General features: G+C 47.2%; 1 protein-coding gene across 1 annotated transcript in view; it reads right to left on the bottom strand.

Annotated features, from left to right (window-relative positions):
- The window catches only part of REV1 (REV1 DNA directed polymerase), a 475,128-nt gene that overhangs the window by 204,791 nt on the left and 249,321 nt on the right, over positions 1-21,016 (bottom strand). The gene's annotated exons all lie outside the window — the stretch shown is intronic.

The following is a 21,016-nucleotide window of genomic DNA, read 5'->3' as shown; positions in this document are numbered from 1 at the left end:
TGAGCTAAAAAACGGTGTTGGATCTAGCCCTGATCTCTTGACTGGGTGAGAGCTTTCTGCTTAATTCAGAGACTCTGTCCCTCACCACCCCTTGTTGTAAATATTTTTGTCCACCCTAAGCGTGGAAGGGTATTCTCAGATGTGAGACCCTTGCTCATTGCACCATCAGGATTCAAGCAAACCGGGCCGAAGACGGCTGTAATGCCAGAAACCGGTCCCCGGGAGCTTGTTTCCTTCCCAGTGTAAGAATTGGCTTCTGTAGTTTGGTTTGCCCTGTTCCCATCATGCACTGGGACAGGAACAGACTAATTTGCATACAGCCAGCTTCTGAAACTGGGATGGTGCAGTGAGCTAAAAAACGGTGTTGGATCTAGCCCTGATCTCTTGACTGGGTGAGAGCTTTCTGCTTAATTCAGAGACTCTGTCCCTCACCACCCCTTGTTGTAAATATTTTTGTCCGGATGGACAGCAAGGAAAGGAGGTTTAGAGGATAGCGCCTGAAGTTCACTCACCCTGCAAGCAGAGGTGATGGCAACCAGAAAAGCAGTTTTTTAAAGTCGAGAGTCTGAGAGGACAATTATGTAGTGGCTCGAAAGGAGCGCACATAAGGTAAGTTAAGACAAGTTTCAAGTGCCACTGGGGCATAAGTGCCGCCATGGAAATTCCAACGCACAGAACTGCTGACATTGCACGTTCTCTTCAGTGGCGAACAGATCTAACTAAGGCTCTCCCTACTGGTGAAAGAGACCTTGCAACACCTCAGAGTACAGACGCCATTCGTGATCCATCATGCACCGGCGGCTGAGTTTGTCCGCCCTGGCGTTCAGGGAACCTGCCAGGTGTTGAACCACCAGGGACATGCCTCCTTGTTCCAGCCATGTCCAAAGACGGGAGCCTCCTAACATAGGGTCCATGACCTCACACAACCCTGTTTGTTGAAGTACCACATGGCAGTGCTGTTGTCCGTGATCACCTGCACTACTCTTCCTCTGACAGATGGAAGGAATGTATAGGACTTAGCCTTTTTGGTTAAAGTTCCCTTAACTTTTTGCTTTCCCCCTAGACCGTTTTCCTGACCTAGAGATGCTAATTTAGATGCTTTGCCACTGCTGATCAGTGTCTAAGTACAGGAATTACCAATGTAAAATGTAATGGTTATTGGTTGGCCATAATTGGTTTGTTTGCCTTACTAGTAAAAGTCCCTAGTGATGTGCACTGTGTGTGCAAGGGCTAGTAATGCAAGGGTGTGCAGTGAAGGGAAGGATTAGTTACTTACCTGTAATCCTAGTTCTCTTCCAGGGGTATACTCATTAAAGTCATAAGCACTGAATTATCTCCGCCCATGAGCGGGAACCCGGAACACAAACAATATACATATATATGTGTAAATATAACCAAAAGTACATAATACTAACTAATTATACACATATACATGTATAATAACCATAATATGCAGCCTAACATTAATACATAGGCTAATCAAACCAAACCTTACACACGTTTCGAAGCATGAAAATATGCTGTATATAAATGCAATAAACAGGCATGAGCCTAAAATGCTTTTCATAACCATGAAAACCCTTTTATTTTCATCAAAGAACCTGTTGTAAACAGTTATTAGCCTAAAAGGCTGCATATGAAAAAATGTCTGTGTACAGAAAACCAGACTGGCACCTTGCCTTTAAGGCCCCAGAGAATCTGCACACTTTGCCTTTAAGGCCTCCAGGAGAACTCTGTTACCATCATGCACCACAGGTGACAGTTAGGTCAGTTCTTTTGTACGGTACAGTAAACTGCACTTAAAACCTTCATAATACATATTGAAACAATAAACCTCAATGCTACTGCTCGCCCGGGGAGGCGGGAGGGTGCTTATGACTTTAATGAGTATACCCCTGGAAGAGAACTAGGATTACAGGTAAGTACCTAATCCTTCTCTTCCAGGGGATACTCATTAATAGTCATAAGCACTGAATAGAGTAGCAAGCTCATACCCACCAGGAGCGGGCGAACAGATACATGCATAGTCACACTTTACAACCACAGTGTTTAACTAGAAGTAGCAAACAAATTTCTGAGTGATGCTTGTCCCACTTGCGCATCAGGCTGTGCATCAGAATCCAAACAGTAATGGCGTGTAAACGTATGCACTGAACGCCAAGTAGCTGCTTTACATATCTCTGACATATCCACATTCCTAAGGAGAGCTGTGGTAGAAGCTTTCCCCCTCGTAGAATGAGCCCTAGGTCTACCTGAAACCGACTTGTGGGCTAGCTGATAAGCCAGTAAGATACATGACACTATCCATCTAGAAATGGATCTCTTGGATGCTGACAAACCAGTATTCGTAGGACCATAGTTCAGAAACAGACGGTCCGTGTGCCTCAAAGACTTCGTTTTATCTAAGTAAAATTTCAAAATCCTTTTCAGATCTAATGAATGTAGAGCCCGTTCAGCCGGACTCGAAGGGTTTGGAAAGAAAGTAGGCAATGTTATGGATTGGTTAATATGAAAATCCAACACCACTTTAGGCAGGAAAGAGGGATGAGTCCTGAGTACCACTCTGTTTCCGTGAAAAACTGTGTACGGTTCATTACAACACAAAGCCTGGATTTCGCTCACCCTACGAGCAGAAGTGATGGCCACCAGGAACGCTACTTTCCAAGATAAGTGTTGTAAAGATGCTTTATGTATAGGCTCAAAGGGGGGCCCATTAACTTAGTCAACACCACATTAAGCTCCCAAGGTGGAGAAGGAGACCGGACTGGAGGAAACACCTTCCTCAACCCCTCCAGAAAATCATTCACAACAGGCATCCGAAAGAAAGATACCTGTTTTGGAGACTTTCTATAAGCCGTTATTGCAGCAAGATGAACTTTGATGGAACTAAACTGCAAACCAGATTCAGCAAGGTAAAAAAGATAAGGCAAGATCACCTGTTCCTGACCATGAATAGGATCAAGACCCTTACTCTGACACCAAAGGTAAAAGCGCTTCCACTTAAATCCGTAGGATTGTCTGGTAGAAGGCCGCTTTGCCTCGTTAAGGATGTTCATACACTCCGGATTCAGCTGTAAATGCCCGTACTGGATGACTTCAGGAGCCATGCTGCCAAGCGCAGGGAGGGAAGATTGGGATGGAACACTCGCCCCTCCTGTTTGGACAGAAGATCCGGGCGACATGGCAATCTCCTGTGTGGCATTATTGACAACTGGAGGAGATCTGGGAACCACCACTGGCGTGGCCATTCTAGGCAAATCAGTATCATTCTGGAGTGGGTCTTGTACAGCCGATTGATCACTGCTGGTATCAACGGTGTCGGTGGAAAGGCATACAGCAAGTCTTGACACCAGTCTATCAAAAGGGCATTCCCTTGAGACCCTTTCTGGTAGAACCTGGACGCGAAGACGGGGCATTTTGCATTTGCCGCGTCTGCGAACAGATCGATGTCTGGTGTTTCCCAATCCTGGAAAATGCTGTGCGCGACGTCTTCGTTGAGAACCCAGTCGTGCGCTTCGACAAAGTCTCTGCTGAGGTCGTCCGCCTGTGAGTTGAGACTCCCCGGTAGGTGAATTGCTGTTATGGACAGGTCTCGTGCAAGTAACCAATGCCAGATGGTCTGGGCTTCTATGGACAGAGTCCTGGATCTGGTACCCCCCTGCTTGTTTAAGTAATACATTGTAGTTGTATTGGCTGTTTGCACCAGGAGGGCCCGAGTCTGTAGCGATGGCGCCAGGGACTTGAGCAAGATGGACCCCTCCGAGTTCGAGTAGATTGATGTGATATCCTTTCTCGAAGTCTGACCATAGCCCTTGTACCTGAAGAGGGCCCATATGTGCCCCCCAGCCTTGGAGAGAAGAATCTGTTATCAGAGTCTGCGTTGGTGGGTCCTGATGAAAAGGAACTCCCTTCATCACGTGCGCCTTCTTCAGCCACCACCGGATGGAATCTCTTGCAGACTGTTGGAGATGAATTCGATCCTCCCAGCATCCCGTCCTCTGTTTCCACTGATCTTCCAGACACTGTTGTAGAGGACGCATCTGCAAACGTGCGTTTGACATGATGAAAATGCACGATGCCATGGACCCCAGGAGAGAGGATACTTGCCGAACTGTCAGACGTGCAGACTGAAGGAGAAGCAAACACTTCGCCTTGATGGATGACCACCTCTCCTCCGAAGGACACACGTTTTCTTTTTCCGTGTCCAATTGAGCACCCAGGTAGTGGATCTTCTGGGTGGGGTTCATTATGGACTTCTTGTAGTTGACTTGCAGACCCAACTTGCACATGAGTTGGAGGCATATCGACAGATGTTCTTCTAGAACCGATGGGGATGAACTCTTCAGAAGCCAGTCGTCTAAGTACGGATATATGAAAATCCGTCTCTTTCGAAGACAAGCCGCCACTACTGCCATACATTTTGAAAATGTTCTGGGAGCTGATCTCAGGCCAAAAGGAAGCACTGCGTACTGATAATGATGAGCTGCTACTTGAAACCTGAGAAACTTGCAATGTTTTCTGGATACCGGAATATAAAAACAAGCGTCCTTCAGATCGATGGAGCACATCCAATCCCCCTGGTGTAATTGAGGGAAGATCTGGTGAAGAGCCAGCATTCGAAACCTTTCCTTCCGAATGAATTTGTTCAACCGTCTCAAATCCAGAATGGGTCTGAACTCCGTAACTGGACCTTTTTTCTTTACGAGAAAGAATCAAGAGTACAGGCCTTGACCTCTCTGCTGAGATGGAACTGGTTCTATGGCCTTCTTCTTCAGAAGGACGTTTGCTTCCTGTTGTAAGCGCTTTACATTCCACTGTACCATCTTTAGAGGACGCATGATAGGGGGTGGCTTCTTGAATCTCAAAAGGTATCCGCTCTGAATGATACCCAGCACCCATCTGTCCTTTGTGATCTGTTTCCACTCGTCCAGATAACACACAATACTTCCTCCAACCGGAGTGGGACACGGTTGTAGAGGAAGCCTCCGTTCATTGTTTTTGAGGCTGCTTGGTAGCAGATGATTGCTGCCTATTTCCATTGCCTCTGCCTCGTCCAGGACGACGCTGTTGGAATTGCGACCTCTGTTGATTCCGGCCTTGATTTCGCGAAGACCAATTAGTCTGTTGGCTCCTCTGCTGAAAAGATCTCGTCATAGGGACGAAAATTACCCCGACGTTTAAATTCTTTCTTCTTTTCAAGGCCTACGGCCTTAAGAGTGTCCAATTCCACTTTAATTTTAGACATCTCGTCGTCTGCGTGAGATCCAAACAGAGTCGAACCATTAAACGGTAAATTTACCATTTTCCTCTGAGCCTCCGGCTTTAGATCCGTAAGGCGAAGCCAAGCTGTACGTCTTGCACAAACACCGTGTGCATAACCATGAGCTGACAGGTCGGCCGCATCAGCAGCCGCGCTAATGCTCTGGTTAGCCACCAATCCTCCTTCTTCCACTATTTCCAGGAAGTCTTTCTGTTCCTCCTTAGGGAGTTTATCTGCAAAACGAGCCACTGAGTCCCAGAGCAGACGGTCATAGCGGCCCAATAAGGCTGCCGCACTGGCCACTCGCATGACCGACCCTGAGGTATTGCACATTCTTCGCCCCAAGGAATCCATACTCTTACTATCCTTTTCAGGTGGAGCAGAAGAGGTAGATGCTGCAGAATGCGCTTTTCTGACTGCCGCTACAATAAGTGAGTCTGGAGGTGGGTCAGAACGCAAAAACATTGGATCCTCTTCTGGAGCCTTGTATTTCTTTGCAATCCTAGAAGGACCTGAACCCACCGTGGCCGGAGTTAGGAATGTTCTCATCGCTGGTTCTATCAACCCGGGCACTAACGGCAGAAGAGGCCTGCCAGTTGTCTTGTGATGCAGGGTTTCAAAGATGACTGACGTTGCTACTTGGGGAACTGCCATCTTGATGTTGAATTTATTCGCTCCACGACATAACACATCATTAAATGTGCTCAAATCATCCACGGGAGACACTCTAGAAGGAGGAGTAGATGATATAGTTGGAGAATAGTCTCCATATGAAGATCTTGAAGAAGACGAAGATGATGTAGAAGATGGAGAAGGGGTTCTACGTCTTCTCTGAGGAGTTGCCGATCGCTGCCTCCTACACTCCCTTGAACGTGATTTCTCTCTCACTAAGGATCTTGAGCGTGATCTTCTATGCAGCTCCGTCCGAGGGACCGAAGCTCTCTCCCCCATCACCGGACGCATCTTCCAATGTCTAAGACTTTCCAGCCACCTCGGTGACAAGTTAACAGGCCGTTCTGTATGCTCAGGTGAAGCCTCAGGTGACACCTGCACAATATTTAGCCCTGCTGAAGACTTGGAAGCTGCACTGTGCTCAGAGACCAATGAGCCAGAAGGAGTCCGTTGTCTGGGCACCAATTGTCTCATCTGACACCTGCCCTGAGGTTGAGCCCGAATGAGCCACCACAGAAGAGTCCTGGTGCACTGTCTCTTGCCCCACCGCAGATCGGTCGTCTTGCTGATCATGCGGGGAAGTCTCCACTATAGGTTCGGGACTTATTTCTGACCTCGACAAAGGCCTAATTGAGGTCCGAGCGGCTGGTCTTGATAGTCTCGACGCCGACCTGTGTTCAGGTGGGGGAGACCTAGACACTTCATGCCTCAAGCCCGAAGCAAGCTTCGACGTCGACCTACGTCGCGATGGAGACCTTGACCTTCTCTTTTTAGGTCTCCTTCGACGCCATTCTTCCTCTCGACGTCGACCTTTTCCTCGACGACGACGTACGTCTCTCTCTCGATGTCGATCGATGACTCCCTTTCGACGTCGACACTTTACCCTTCGACGTCGACACAAGATTCTTCGACATCGGGCGTCTCTCTTCCCTCGACGTCGACCTCTCACGATCCTTCGAAGTTGAACGTTGCACTCCCAACGTCGTCCTTACTGCAATCAACACCAAATGTCTCGACGTCGAAAAGGATTTTGAAGGCGACTGTCGAGACGCTGAACCTTGCCTCACCGGCGAAGTCCTCGACGTCGACTGAGCCCTCTTCGAAGCCGACACTGCTGGCGGCGATCTGGATCTCGACGTCGAGCGCACCTTTTTTGACGGTGACGCTCCCTGGAGTCGTTTTTTAGTTCTACCTTCTGGAGACGCTGATCTTCAACGTTTAGGCTGAGAAGATGGCTTAGCAGAGATAACAAGCCTTTGGAACTCTTCTCACCACGGTTTTCTCTCTCCAGAAGGCCCAGCACCCTCATTTTCTCCCTTTCTCTTAAAGTCCTATTTGAAAGGTTGAGGCAGTGATAACAATCTTCCACCTTATGAAAAGCTGGAAGACACACCACACAAACAGAGTGTGGGTCAGTTTTTGACATCTTCTTTTCACAGGAAGGGCATTTGTAAAATAAAGGTGGCATTCTGACTAAAAAACACCAACAGTTTAGTCAGAAAAAGATAACAAACCACCACCAAAGCTATATTATGCCAAAAAATGTCAAGAAAAACCAACTTCTGACAGGAAAATACTACAAATGAGCAGAGCTCAAGTTCCAGGTTCCTCACAGAACAAGCCGGAAAAAAGAACTGACCTAACTGTCACCTGTGGTGCATGATGGGAACAGAGTTCTCCTAGAGGCCTTAAAGGCAAAGTGTGCAGATTCTCTGGAGCCTTAAAGGCAAGGCGCCAGTCTGGTTTTCTGTACACAGACATTTTTTCATATGCAGCCTTTTAGGCTAATAACTGTTTACAACAGGTTCTTTGATGAAAATAAAAGGTTTTTCATGGTTATGAAATGCATTTTAGGCTCATGCCTGTTTATTGCATTTATATACAGCATATTTTCATGCTTCAGAACGTGTGTAAGGTTTGGTTTGATTAGCCTATGTATTAATGTTAGGCTGCATATTATGGTTATTATACATGTATATGTGTATAATTAGTTAGTACTATGTACTTTTGGTTATATTTACACATATATATGTATATTGTTTATGTGTTCCGGGTTCCCGCTCATGGGCGGAGATAATTCAGTGCTTATGACTATTAATGAGTATCCCCTGGAAGAGAACTTAGGCGCACAGAATGCTATGTTGGCATGTAGTCCTGACAAGTGCAACCACTTGTCAGGCCTGACTTTCCCTTTTACATACATATGGGACACCCCTGCGGTAGGTACCAGGAAACCCCTGGGCAGGGTGCAGTGTAGGTAAAAGGCAGAACATGAACTGAGGTGTGTGTTATGTTCCGACAGTGAAAAACTCTCCATTTTGTTTTTCACTGCTGAAAAGCCATTTCTGCCCATAGGACAGAAAGGGGGAGGCGGGATGTTGTGTTTGTTAGCCTAGTTTCCTGACAGTTTATAATGGAGAGGTGAATTTTAATATGTATGGACTCACAGTGCCATAATGCATCTTTCTGTGAAGGTGGTTTTGTCTGTGCTCTGAGCATTTCTGTGGGTCTCTGAAATGTGAATTGTCTGTCTGGAACTGAAAGGTGAGAGGAGCTGGAAGAGGTCTTGACCCAGGGAGGGGTTGAGATGGCACCAGGCTGCCCTACATCTGGAGAATACAGGGAGGAGAAGCCCCGGAGATAAAACGGCCTGGGCTGGTGCTATAAACCAATTGACCCATCTCCTGCTGAGTGATTAAGGATCCAGACCCCCAGTATCAAAGGGAGAGAGGTGACACTGGGAGGGAAACACCCAGAATTGATTTATGGAGGGGTCAGGGACCCCTGAGCACATACAAACTTCAAAGACATTAAGGGGTATAACTATGAGAGCTGAAACCCCTGAACGTTGGAATGAAACAGATATGGATTGAGACTGAAAAGGCTTGGACCCATTCTGTGGTCAAGAGGAACCTCTGCTAAAGAAGGAACAACTGAAGAGCCTGCTGTGGATAGACCAATCCTTGCTTTCGTAATCTGGGGCTGGTCTGCAGTTTGCTGTTATAACTAAGGAAGAGACTGTTGGGATTGTGCTTGAAGGCGCTGGGTCACCCTGCTTTTAAGAGACTGTGCTTTGTGCTGTGTCTTGTAACCCCAAGGGCCCGAGGTGAGCTGGCTCCCTGTTTGGAAATACAGGATCATAAAAGTTTCTGGAGAAGTCCCAAGCAAAGCGTGTGCATGTGCTTTTTGCCGCATGAGACCCTCAGAAGTTGTGCCTTGTGATCGTGGGCATGCAGGAGCAAGCTAAGTCTCAGATGTGCAGAATGTGTGTCGTGGTGCAGACCAAGGCGTTGGTGAGGAGCATCTGGTTGTGGTGTGCACGGGGAGACAAGGCGAGTCTCGGACGCGTGAGGGTGCATGTCGTGGTGCAGTACCCGGGTGTTGGTGAAGAGCGCCTGGGCTTCGTGTGCACCAAAGGAAAAAGCGAGACTCGGAAGTGCAGTGCGCATGTTGTGGTGCAGCCAAGGTGTTGGTGAGGAGCGCCTGGACATCGTGTGCACCAACGGAGGAAGTGAATCTCGGACGTGCTGGGTGCGTGTCTGGGTGCAGCCCGGGTGTTGGTGAAGAGCGCCGGGGCCTCGTAGGCACCAGAAGAAGAAGTGAGTCTCTGACGTGCAAGAGTGCATGTCGTGGTGCAGCCAGGGCGTTAGGGAAGAGCGCCTGGACATCGTGTACACCGGGAGAAGAGGTGAGACTCGGACGCGCAAGAGTGAGTGTTGTGGTGCAGCCAGGGCGTTGGTGAAGAGCGCCTGGACATCGTGTGCACCGGGAGAAGAGATGTGACTCGGACGCGCAGGAGTGAGTGTTGTGGTGCAGCCAGGGTGTTGGTGAAGAGCGCCTGGACATCGTGTGCACCGGGAGAAGAGGAGAGGCTCGAACGTGCAGGGTGCGTGTTGAGGTGCAAGAGGAGTGTTGGTGAAGAGTGCTGGATCGTCATGAGCACCAGAGAAGAGGCGACTCTTGGACGCGCGGTGTGCATGTCGAAGTGCAAGCTGAGGTGCTGGTGAGGAGTGCCTGGTTAGGGTGTGCACTGAAGTGAAGTAAAGTCTCCACAGTGCCAAGGGCGGGTTTTGGTGTGGACTGAGGCTGCCGGAGTGCGGCCCAAGTCATTGGGGTCATCGGAGTCAATCAGCTGCGGCCCGGGCCGGCAGCTACGGAAGAACTGAGCAGCCGGCCCGAGTCCGCCGCAGCCCGTGACGGAGTTCTGGATCAAGGCCCAAGTCGCTGACGTTGGGGAGGAGAGTGGGATCGCGCCTCCCAGGCAACGTGGAACACCTGGGGTGGGGTGGTGGCCCGGAGGGACACTCTTTCAGCCTCCGCTTCAGTCAGCTGCGTGAGCCATTGCTTCGGCTCGGATCCCTGCCTGTGCTGACCTAAGAAGGAGCAGTACTGGGGCCGGAGTGGGAAGCAGTACTTTTTGTGTCATCATCTAATGGGGGCACTGTTAACAGAGCACGTAAAACTGTCTTATTACACTTTGCATTATTGATGCTAACAACTATCGAACTGTCGTATGACGCCTGACCTCATTTGTGCCTAACAAACTTTATGCTTGATGCGTTACGCACTGCGTTATTTCTCCCTTGCATATTACCTGATTGTAACATGGTGCACTGCATTATTTCTTCAGTGCACAGTATCGGAGTATAAAGTAGCACAGTGTATTATTTCTTTATTGCACCATACAGGAATGTAGTGTTGTTTCTTCCTGGTACAGGGCATGATGGTGGTGATATGCATTGCATTATTCCTTCAATTGCAAAGTACATGACTGTGGTGCTACGTATGGCATTGTTGCTTTGTTGCACAGTATAAGAGAATATTGTTACACATTGCAGTATTGTTTCCTTTTGCAACTTGTATGATACTAGCAATAAGACTTGCCTAACCTTTTGGGAAACGGTTAAAAGCAGTGGTTGGGATTAGAACCTACCAACCCATCGGAAAGAATACTACCCATTCTTATATGTTGATTTTGTATCGTGTGGTCGTATCGTATAATTGCTTATATAAAGATTATACTCATTTTAACAATAATCGTGTGGAGTCTATTTGTGATGACATCATGGGGTTACTGTGAGAGTGGTTGCACATACTGAACACTCGTGCCTGGGAGATAAGCCTGGCTGCTCGGGCCAAGCTACTAAGGGGGTGACCAGGGCTATCTCAGACGGTGTCCTTACTTAGCCTAACATTGAAGCGACCGGTGGGTGACACACGCCTCCAGAATTTGGTGACCGTGGTAAGCAACAGGGACCCCCACTTCCAACAGAATGCATTCAGTGCAAGACTAATCGCCCGGAGCTCCAGAAGGTTGATGTGGAGCCCGGACTCCGCCAAAGACCATAGGCCTCCGATCTCTGCATCTCCCATGTGGTCGCCCTATCCCAGGAGTGACGCATCTGTTACCACTGTGAACTCTGGTTGGGGAAGGGAGAGGGATCTGCCGTTGACCCAATCCTGGTCAATTAGCCACCACTGCAATTGGTGTGCAGTGCCCTCCTAGATCTGGACGCAATCAGAAAGATTTCCCTGGTGCTGCGACCACTGGAACTTCAGGTCCCACTGCAGAGCCCACATATGCCACCTGGCATGATCCACCAGCAGGATGCAGGAGGCCATGATGCCCAGCAGCCTCAGGGTCATTCTCACCCAAATCCTGGATAGAGGCTAAAACATTGGTATCATAGCCCAAATTTCCTGGACTCTCTGCTTGCGAGGATAGGCCCGAAACGGAGCTGTGTCCAGAACCGCTCTATGAAAAGGAGTTTTTGAGAGGGAGTCAGGTGCAACTTCGGCAGGTTGAGTGTGAACCCCAGCGAATGCAGGAGGTCTGCCGTGGTCTGGAGGTGGGAGACGGCAGTCTGGGGCGTGCCCACCTTCAACAGCCAGTCATAGAGATAGGGGAAGACTGGAACCCCTGATCTGCGCAGATGAGCTGCGACCACCGCCATTAGTTTCGTGAACACCCGAAGGTCGCTGGTAAGGCCAAAGGGCAGCATGATAAACTGAAAATGCTTGTGGCATACTATGAACCGCAGGTAGCGCAGGCAAGACGGGGATGTGACAATAAGCGTCCTGAAAGTCCAATGCTACCATCCAGTCTCCAGGGTCGAGGGCAGACAGGACCTGAGCCAATGTCAACATTTTGAACTTCTCCTTCCGGAGGAAGTGGTTAAATTTCCTGAGATCCAAGATAGGACGCAGACCTTTATCTTTCTTGGGGACCAGGAAGTAGTGGGAATAGCAACCACAACCTACTTCTGGCACAGGGACTCGCTCGATAGCGCCCTTTGCCAAGAGAGCGGTAACTTCCGACAGAAAAGGGCCAAGTGATCCTCCAATATGCCATGCAGTGTTGGTGGCATGGAGGGAGTAGTAGTCTCAAAGGGGAGGGAGTAGCTCCTTCGGACTATCTGCAAAACTCACCTGTCCGACGTGAGGTTGTGCCAGAGGGGGGAGTGATGGTGGAACCTGCCGCCCATTAGCAAATGGTGGCCATGAAAAGTCAGACTAGAATGGTTCGGAGGCAGCTGCAGGGGGGCATTGGTGGACTGACCCTCCCTCTGGCCCCAGTCCCACGACGCTGGTTCCCACATCCCCGGCCGCAGAGAGACATGTTGGCTTGTGCGGCCCTGTGACTCTGGGTGGAACGTGGTGGGGCACCCCTTCCGTTTCCACGAAAGGGGCGAAAGGCAGACTGCATGGGGCGGGAAGTTGCTGCAAGGCCCAAGGACCTGGCAGTAGCCCTAGAGTCCTCTAGTGTGTTTTCCAACTTGTCACATAACAGGCAACGGCCATCAAAGGGCATGTCCAAAAGGGTAGATTGGAAAACCCCGAGAAACCAGAGGTTCTCAGCCAGGCGTAGCGCCTCAGGGCTACCGACGTGGAAATCGTCCTACCCAGCGAGTCGGGGAAATCCAGCCCACAACGAATGGTGAACTTCGCTGCGTCTCGACCCTCAGCAACAGCGTGGGCGAGCACGGCCTGGGCCTCCTCCGGGCACTGTGGCACACTCGCGCAACTGTGTCCCACACCGAATGCGTTTAACGGGCCAAGAGACATGCGGTGTTCACCGAGGCAGGCCTAAGCTGGTGGAAGAAAACATCTTCCCAAGATGGTCCAGCTTCTTGGAGTCCCTAATTAGAGGAGCTGTAGGGAAAGTGCTTCCTTTCGAGGAGGAGGCTTGCACCACCAAGCTCTCGAGGTAGAGTGTTGGGAGAGAAAAAGTGGGTTGCCCGGGCAGACCAGCAGGCAATCATCCTATCGAAGAAGCCCATGTGCTGGGTTTGGCCCAGAAGGACATCAATGAGGGCCTCATTGAAAGGTAGTAAGGGCTCCGAAGAGGCTGCTGCCGGTTGAAGCACCTCAGTCAGGAGCTTAGTTCTGACTGCAACCGTAGGAAGCTCAAGGCCCAAGGCCTCAGCTGCCCTACGCAACACCACAGTGTAGAAAGCTCCCTCCTCTGTAGCCATGGTAGGGGGAGAATGCATACTAAGCTCTGGGGAGGTATACAGACCACTGGTATCATCCAACTACTCTCTCCAGTCAGTCTCTTCCAGGTGGTCTGCCAGAGAGTTAAAAGACCTCTCCCAGGCTCCTCACCCTCCTCTGGCTGACACTCAGGGCGATAGGGAACGCAAGGGAAGAACAGCGGTACAAAAGTACCCTCTGGCACTGGTGACGGCGTCGGTCGACGCCTATCCGACTCCGTGTCCAAGTCGAGAGGGATGTGGGGTCGACGCCGGCCGAGGGCGCAACCGGCATCGGAGGCTTCATCAGAGGAATCGAGTCGTCAGAGGAATCAGCGCCGGGGAAGGTACTGGGAGGTCGACTGGCACCTATCAGGTTCCAGGCCTGGATCCTGGGGGCCCTGTGGCGCCGAGGCCGGAGCCGCCGGCATCGAAGGCCTAGAGCCCCAGCACAGTCTGTGGGGCCCAAACGCACGCCAGTGGCGTCAGGGTGCCCAAAGATGGAGTGGAGTGCTTCGTAAAATGCACAAAGCTATGTAGGGGACGCTCCGGCTCCCGGAAAGTGGGGGGGGGGGAGCACGGAGTCATCCCAGCAGGATCCAAGGGCGGAGCCGGGATCACGACAACCCTCTGTGTCCTGCATCGCGTCGGCCGACTGACAGGGAGAAGGTGAAGAGCGACGATGCTTCTTCGCTTCCTTCTTGCACTTCGACTTACCCGATGACAAAGACTTCAATGATGAATGGTGGTGGTGGCTCTGCAACCGGTCCTGCGACCTTCCCCTTGACCGGGACCTCAAACAGCATGGAGCCCACTGCCGGGCCTTCAAAACCTTTCGGGACCGCTCCCGCAAAAACTTCAGGTTCAGGGCCCGGCACTAAAGGCACATGAGGTGAGGATCGATGACTGACATCAGCTTGTGACAGGAGTCACAAGGCTTGAAACCAGGTCGACTACTTTACAGCCCTCGTGCACCAGGAGTTGTAAGACTTCACAAAAGATGTTGACAAAAAGTCAATAGTTTTATCAAAAAATGACTAAGCGTATCGCTCTCTCCGGATCTGCGCTGGCCTGCACAGAAAAAGAAAGAACTGACGTCAGCGCACTGGGGCGGCATCTAAGTAGATACCGTGTCGTCATCCCGGCGATCACGACGCCAATGATGAACACGTCTGAGCATATCCGTCCCACTCGGGGTGACCAATGCAAAAAGAACTATTGATGGACAGAATGCAGAACAATGTCATACATTCACCTCCGTACAGAGATCTGGGCCTAAAGCCATCGGTTTTTTGCTCACCATGCCATTCCAGTTTGAACCCAGACATATGCAAATCAGTCTTGACCCTGTGCCTCATGGGAACAGTCCAGCCCGAACTGCCAGGCCAGGTCCAACCAGGACTGGAAACAAGCATCCTAGGACGGGGTTTGGGGTGAAAACCCTCATCAGCCAGTATAGCTTGACTCCAGTGGCAAGGAGAGCACGGGACCCAAGTCTGGGCATACCTGTCCCACTTGGGGAGACAAATGCAAAAAGAATAATTGATGGACAGATGGGTGTAAATACATCGTTTATTTTGCTCACCATGCCATTACAGTTAAACTGGGGTGGCATGGTGAGCAAAAGAATGATGGATTTAACCCAGATCTCTTGAATGGGGTGAAGGTTTCATTTGTTCCGCATTCCGTCTATCAATTGTGTGTTTTTTGCTTCCTTGCCCTAAGTGCGTCGGGTATGCTCAGACATGGGTCCCGGGCTCACTGTGCCACTGGATTCAAGCTATCCTGGCTGATGAGGGGTGAAACCCCGAAACCAGTCCTAGGATGCTGGTTTCTGGTCCAGCGAGGACCTAGATTGGAAGTTCGGGCTGGACTGTTCCCATGAGGCACAGGGTCAAGACTGATTTGGCCAGGTCTAAACTGGGGTGGCATGAAGAGCAAAAGAATGATGGATTTAACCCAGATCTCTTGACCGGTGGGGAATGTTTTGATTTGTTCTGCATTCCATCCATCAAATGTGTGTCTTTTGCTATATACATGTTAAGCATTAAACATATATATATATATATATATATATATATATATATATATATATATATATATATATATATATATATATATATATATATATATATATATATATTTTTTTTTAAATACAAGTAATATATAAATTGTTAAGCAGACCTCTAAGGATATCTATCTATTTCTAAACCATATGTAATATATATATATTTGTACAAGTAACTGCACATATCTAACTACATACATATAATCAAATTATACATGTTTATATACACAGGTATATGCTGTACATTTGTTTTTTGAGTATGGTGCATATTTAGGAAAGAGCAAACTCTTAAGTAGTCTTCTGAAGATAAGATAGCTATTCATGGATCTTATGTTAGGGGGTAGTGAATTCCATAGTTTGACTGTGTGGAAATAGAAAGATGTACACCCATGGCTATTTTCTTGTATGCTGGGGTGGGGAGGCGAAGTGCAAATCTGGATGTATGTATTTGGTGATTTTATTCCCAATGAAAAATAACACAACTCTTCTCTCTCAATGCTTTAATCCTTTGTTTATTCCAAAGTAATGAAAGACTTCTGACACTGCTTTATACCATGCAGTGGCTTAACTACCATACTGGCTGATCAGATTTATGATGTAGGCTATTGCTTTCAGAGTCATCAGTCATCTTACTGCATGGATAAATTCTTTTCGATTTCTTCAGATCACGTCTTGCATCACACTGACATTATCTGTTTTTAACCATCCGCCTTTATTTCAAAATAGTGCCTTTTAATTACTGTTTTGTAGAACTTGTATACCCGAGGGCGGCAGCGGGAGAGGAAAATCTCAGAGGAAAGTTTCAGCTGTCTTGCTTCTTGAGCCACTTACTCCATGATCAGGTGGACTTAGCATACTTTGTTTACCTGGGATTCAGAGAAATCCATTCTACTATTGCATTGGTTGTCTATTTGGGTTAATGAAAATTATTTTAATCACAAACAAAACTTGAAAATGCATGTCAACAGGATAAACATTATCAAATAACTATCTGAGTTTTAAACTTGGCAGTCTCAGAGTATCATTTTTCCGTCTCCTGAGCCAATCACAAAAGGGGACACGTCGTGGGTCAAAATTTTTTTTCAGGTCTCTAAATATTGCAGTACAGGAGAGGTCAAGGTGTGAACAAGATGCCTGTAAAATCACATATTCTTCTCAGCTGTCAATGGATTAAGAACTACATCTAATACGGTATTACAATTCGTACTCAGGAATTTTGTTGACCGCTCTTGGAAGCCCTTATTGCCCTCTGATATTTACCTGATCATCTCATGGTGATGATTTCCTGCAAAACTGTAAATACTCAAATTCGAGACTAGCGAACACTTTGTTTTTCTCTAGATTTTATAGATTGTTAAGAGTTACATATCCAAAACCAATTAAAAGAATGGTAACCATGTTATTTTGAATGTAAGTTACTGCTTTTATTTAACTATGAAGCAGGAAGTGTAACTTTTTATGTTTTATCCAAATAATGTTATCATTCTGAAATAAGCGTTACCAGTTCTGAAGTATGCTCATGTACAATGTTCTATTTAACCTTTGTCTCATTTAAGGGACTTTATTTCACACTGTTGCTCTACCCATAAGATAGGCTTTACTGCACTTTTCAATAGAAACACAATATAGTACCAGATCTCTTTAGGCACCCACACCACTGGAACTGACAACCGGCCCTGCACATTGGATGGCACCCAGAACTGTGAGTTTGTGGATGGTGACAAGGCCTCGGTGGCCCTAACTGAATTTTGTCTATCATTAACTGGGAAGAACATACAGTTTCTGTGGTGGGCAGCCTGCTTCCTTCCATGGCATTTTATGGTGTTGTGACCCTGGCCTGTTCGATAAGAAGATACTGACGACTTTTGGGCAACTAATTTATCCCAATTATAAGAGCACAGATTAACTGTTTTGCACCAGACCCCTAGAGCGGTAGTGCACATTTTGCAGATCAGATACCCTGTCCAAGCAGATCAGAGTACAAGACAGATATTTTACCACACTAATAGCCCTGAATGCATAGGAGAAACCTGCTTATGCCTGCAAAAACTAACTAAGAGAGAGGGGGCCCTGACCACTAGAAAAAAGAAACACGATTGATGACAGGCTGGTGAAGATGGCGCAATGAGCTGGAACTACGATACAACATTGCCAAGACAATTGGTCCCTACTGATGACATCCAACTATGAACTCAAGAAGCTCATCATGGATAGCAACAAAGCCATCGCTGAAAAGGCAGATAACCTCACCATAAATGTCACATTGCTACACCAAGATATGGATAAGATGAGGGCACCGCCAGATCAACTGAAAATCAATGTTAAAGGAAGGAGACATCTTTGAGCAACCGCTAATTGCAATAGATTTTTTTGAGGAACTGGGACCTGGCACCCTGTCAATGACAACACCTGAGTTGCTTCCCACACGCAACTAACTGGAAAAATAGAACACAAAGAGGGGGTCCTTTGATTACAAAACATAAAATATGCATCCATGGCGGTGTGGATATGAAGAGAGCCAACAAGATACGATCTGGTACTGGACTCGAGAGGAACTGGGGTTCAACCAGAGTGTACAAGCACAACCCAGCAAGATACCATCTGGCACTGGACTGGAGAGGAGCCGGAGTTCAACCAGGGTGTACAACCACAACAACTGCTCTTACTGTTGTTATTTGTTCTGGGATTAGAATGTTCAGGGTAAGAGTAAGAATTGTGTCGGAAAGATTGCAGCAAGCCGCACGGGCGGCCAAAACGTTTACACACAGGGACTCCATATGGAGCATCTACAGACATAAATGCTCATGGTCAGTTGACTCCCTATCCAGTGTCTAAATAAACATGACCATGCAGGTATCTAGTTTGATGCTAACCTGATGTGGGAAAGGTTAATTACTCATAGAATACAGAAGATGGGAGCATACTGCAAATCCATTTACAGTTTTGCTAAAAACGTTAGGCCATTAGCCACCTAGGGAACTGAGTCAGTTATACAAGAGTAAGTGCCTTTTAAGTTGGAGCATATGGAGCAGGGGTTTGGGGATATACAGCACTTGGGAGACAGCAGGCAGCAGAAGAAAAAAACATGTGTGCAGGCTTTTAGCCATCCCCAAACCCACCCCAAGCTTCATCTCACATTTAGAAGTGGGTATGAGCTTCTTGGAAGACAAAGTCAGAATGGCCCGTTACTGTTGTGGCTGAAATTATGGGGCAACCCAAAGACTGGGTTTTCTAGGAAGGTGTTGGAGGACTGCTTAAATTTAAAAATATGATGGCCATCCCTTAGCTGGCATACGTCAAGAAAACCTTTAATAACCTGGGCCTGAGTTCTCTTTTTGAAACTCCATAATGTATTGGCCCTCATACTAAGGACCCGGTCAAACAACGATTTTTATCTTACAGAGAGGAGACCAGAATAGTAAAATCACTTGATTTGCCCTCTGTTCTCAGATATATGCCAATCTCTACCCCTTTAAGGATGGAATCTTACTTGTCATGCGTTATAAATCCTGAATATAGATTTTATTTATCTAGCTTAAGATTAAATATTGTTAATTTTTTAGTGTCATTCCCCCTGACAGGTACTTGGTTCTCCCCCTCCCATGTTGTCCGTGTGATACCGTCTCTTCCCAATCCACTGTGCACTTTATGCTTTTTTTCACTCTGCAACACACATTAAAGTCCCACTTTTTATGTCCAATTTTATTGCATATGCATTTTACTTTACATCAAGAAGGGCTCCTCTTTTTCCAATGTTTAGCTACCCCCACAACCTGTTTTGTGGTGCTTAATTATATTTTCTCTGCCATAACATGTAGAAAGAAATATGGTCTATAATGGAAATAGTATGTTTTTAAATGTGTAGATCAAGATAGCCTGCTGTATTTTAAATACATTTTTTTCTGTTCTGGCTGCATATACATTTTAGACTGTGCCTTTCAATATATATAAATGTATTTTATTTTGTGCTTTTATGGTCATATACTTTGACTGAATAAAGACTATAGAATAACTGACCATGCAGGAAATCGATAATATAGTTATCTACCTCTGCTCTAGACAGGCGCAAATAGAAATGCTGCAGGAGACACAACTCACATCTAATGAGCATAAGAAGCAAAAATCTAAATGGGGGAACGTGTGGTAAGCTGTTTAGCTCTATGGCCAGAGGGATCCCAATATGGGTGGCCTCGGGTGAACACCTACCAACTGATAAAATATTGAATGACAAAGGCAGTATGTACATTGATGTGGCAGGGACATCGTGCAACATTAGTCTGGTGGACACATATAGAACAGCTTAGAGAAGTGATAATGAGATTTCTTGAAGTCCAATTAGGGCATCATTTAATTAGTCAAAGCACTTACCAATAAAGTCTTTCGGATTTGGGTACAGTTTTATTGATTTTTCAGCCTCTTTAGTGTATATTCAATGTAAGCATTCATTGAACTATGTTTAAAGATATTAAAACAGATCGATCTTAGGAGAGAGATTTGGGGTAAATTCCCTGATAATAAAGACTGAGACAAGATTTGTTGGATTTGATTTTGCAATGTCAAGACAACAGCATAAATTCCATCTTTTCAGAGTTGAGTCTAAGAAAGTTCAACTACATCCAGATTCTCAATTTAAGTACATCTTTAATTGCGGATAATTTTAATAAAATGTGAACACCACATTCATATTGGCATTGGTGTATGAAAATGCCAGATTCCTATGCCAAGAGTCTCAGGAGCTCCACTTACAAGTTAAACAATGAGGTCAGGTGGAAACCTGTGAAATGCCATAAGCGACTAAGTCAAGGAAGAGGTTACTGATTTTGCCAATATATGTCCAGTGTCTGGATTAATGTACTTATTCTTTTACTTACGATCCAGTTTTTCCTGCATAGTCTCTAAGATTGATTCTGGAGGGTTTCGAAGAGCATCCTTTGGTCTTTTTTATCCTTTGGTTCCGAAGGTTTCGGTGCCGAGCCAGAGGACGGAACGTTGGAAGCAGTATCGAGGTGCCGACCATGGCCAGAAGGCAGTGGTGGACCAGAAGGCTTTTGTTTGATGGAAGCAAGTTTAGTGGGCAAAGGGTCTTTGGTACTCGCGTCACCCAGTCCGACTGGAACGTCTTGGGACTCAAGCTCGATTTCTAGTTAGGAATCCGAATCTTGGATGGAGAGTGCCTGCTTCTCTTCTGCTGCTGATGCTTCCATCTCCTCCGAAGATATCCTGGGTGTGTTCAATGTTCTGCCGCTGCATGTCCCTTCGTCGAGCCAGATGATCCTGAGCAGCCTTTTTCGATCTGAAGACCGACAATTGTCGCAATGTTCTTCCTTGTGCTCTGGTGAGAGGCACAAGTTGCAGATTTTATGCAGGTCGTTGCGTGCATATTTAGAGTGGCACCGAGGCAGAATTGGAACGGAGTCCATTCCATCGGCAGAAGACTCGATGGTGTGAAATGGAGTGGAAGTAAACTGACACGGCTAGGCCCGAAGGCTGCCAGTGATGTCTTCTCGATCGAAGATAAAGGGTTTTCTGATTTTTTCGACAAAC

Source organism: Lissotriton vulgaris, chromosome 8, assembly GCF_964263255.1.
Source record: "Lissotriton vulgaris chromosome 8, aLisVul1.2, whole genome shotgun sequence".
Lineage (NCBI taxonomy): Eukaryota > Metazoa > Chordata > Amphibia > Caudata > Salamandridae > Lissotriton > Lissotriton vulgaris.
Note: the sequence above shows the minus strand (reverse complement) of the source record. Positions and strands in the feature narration are given on the sequence as shown.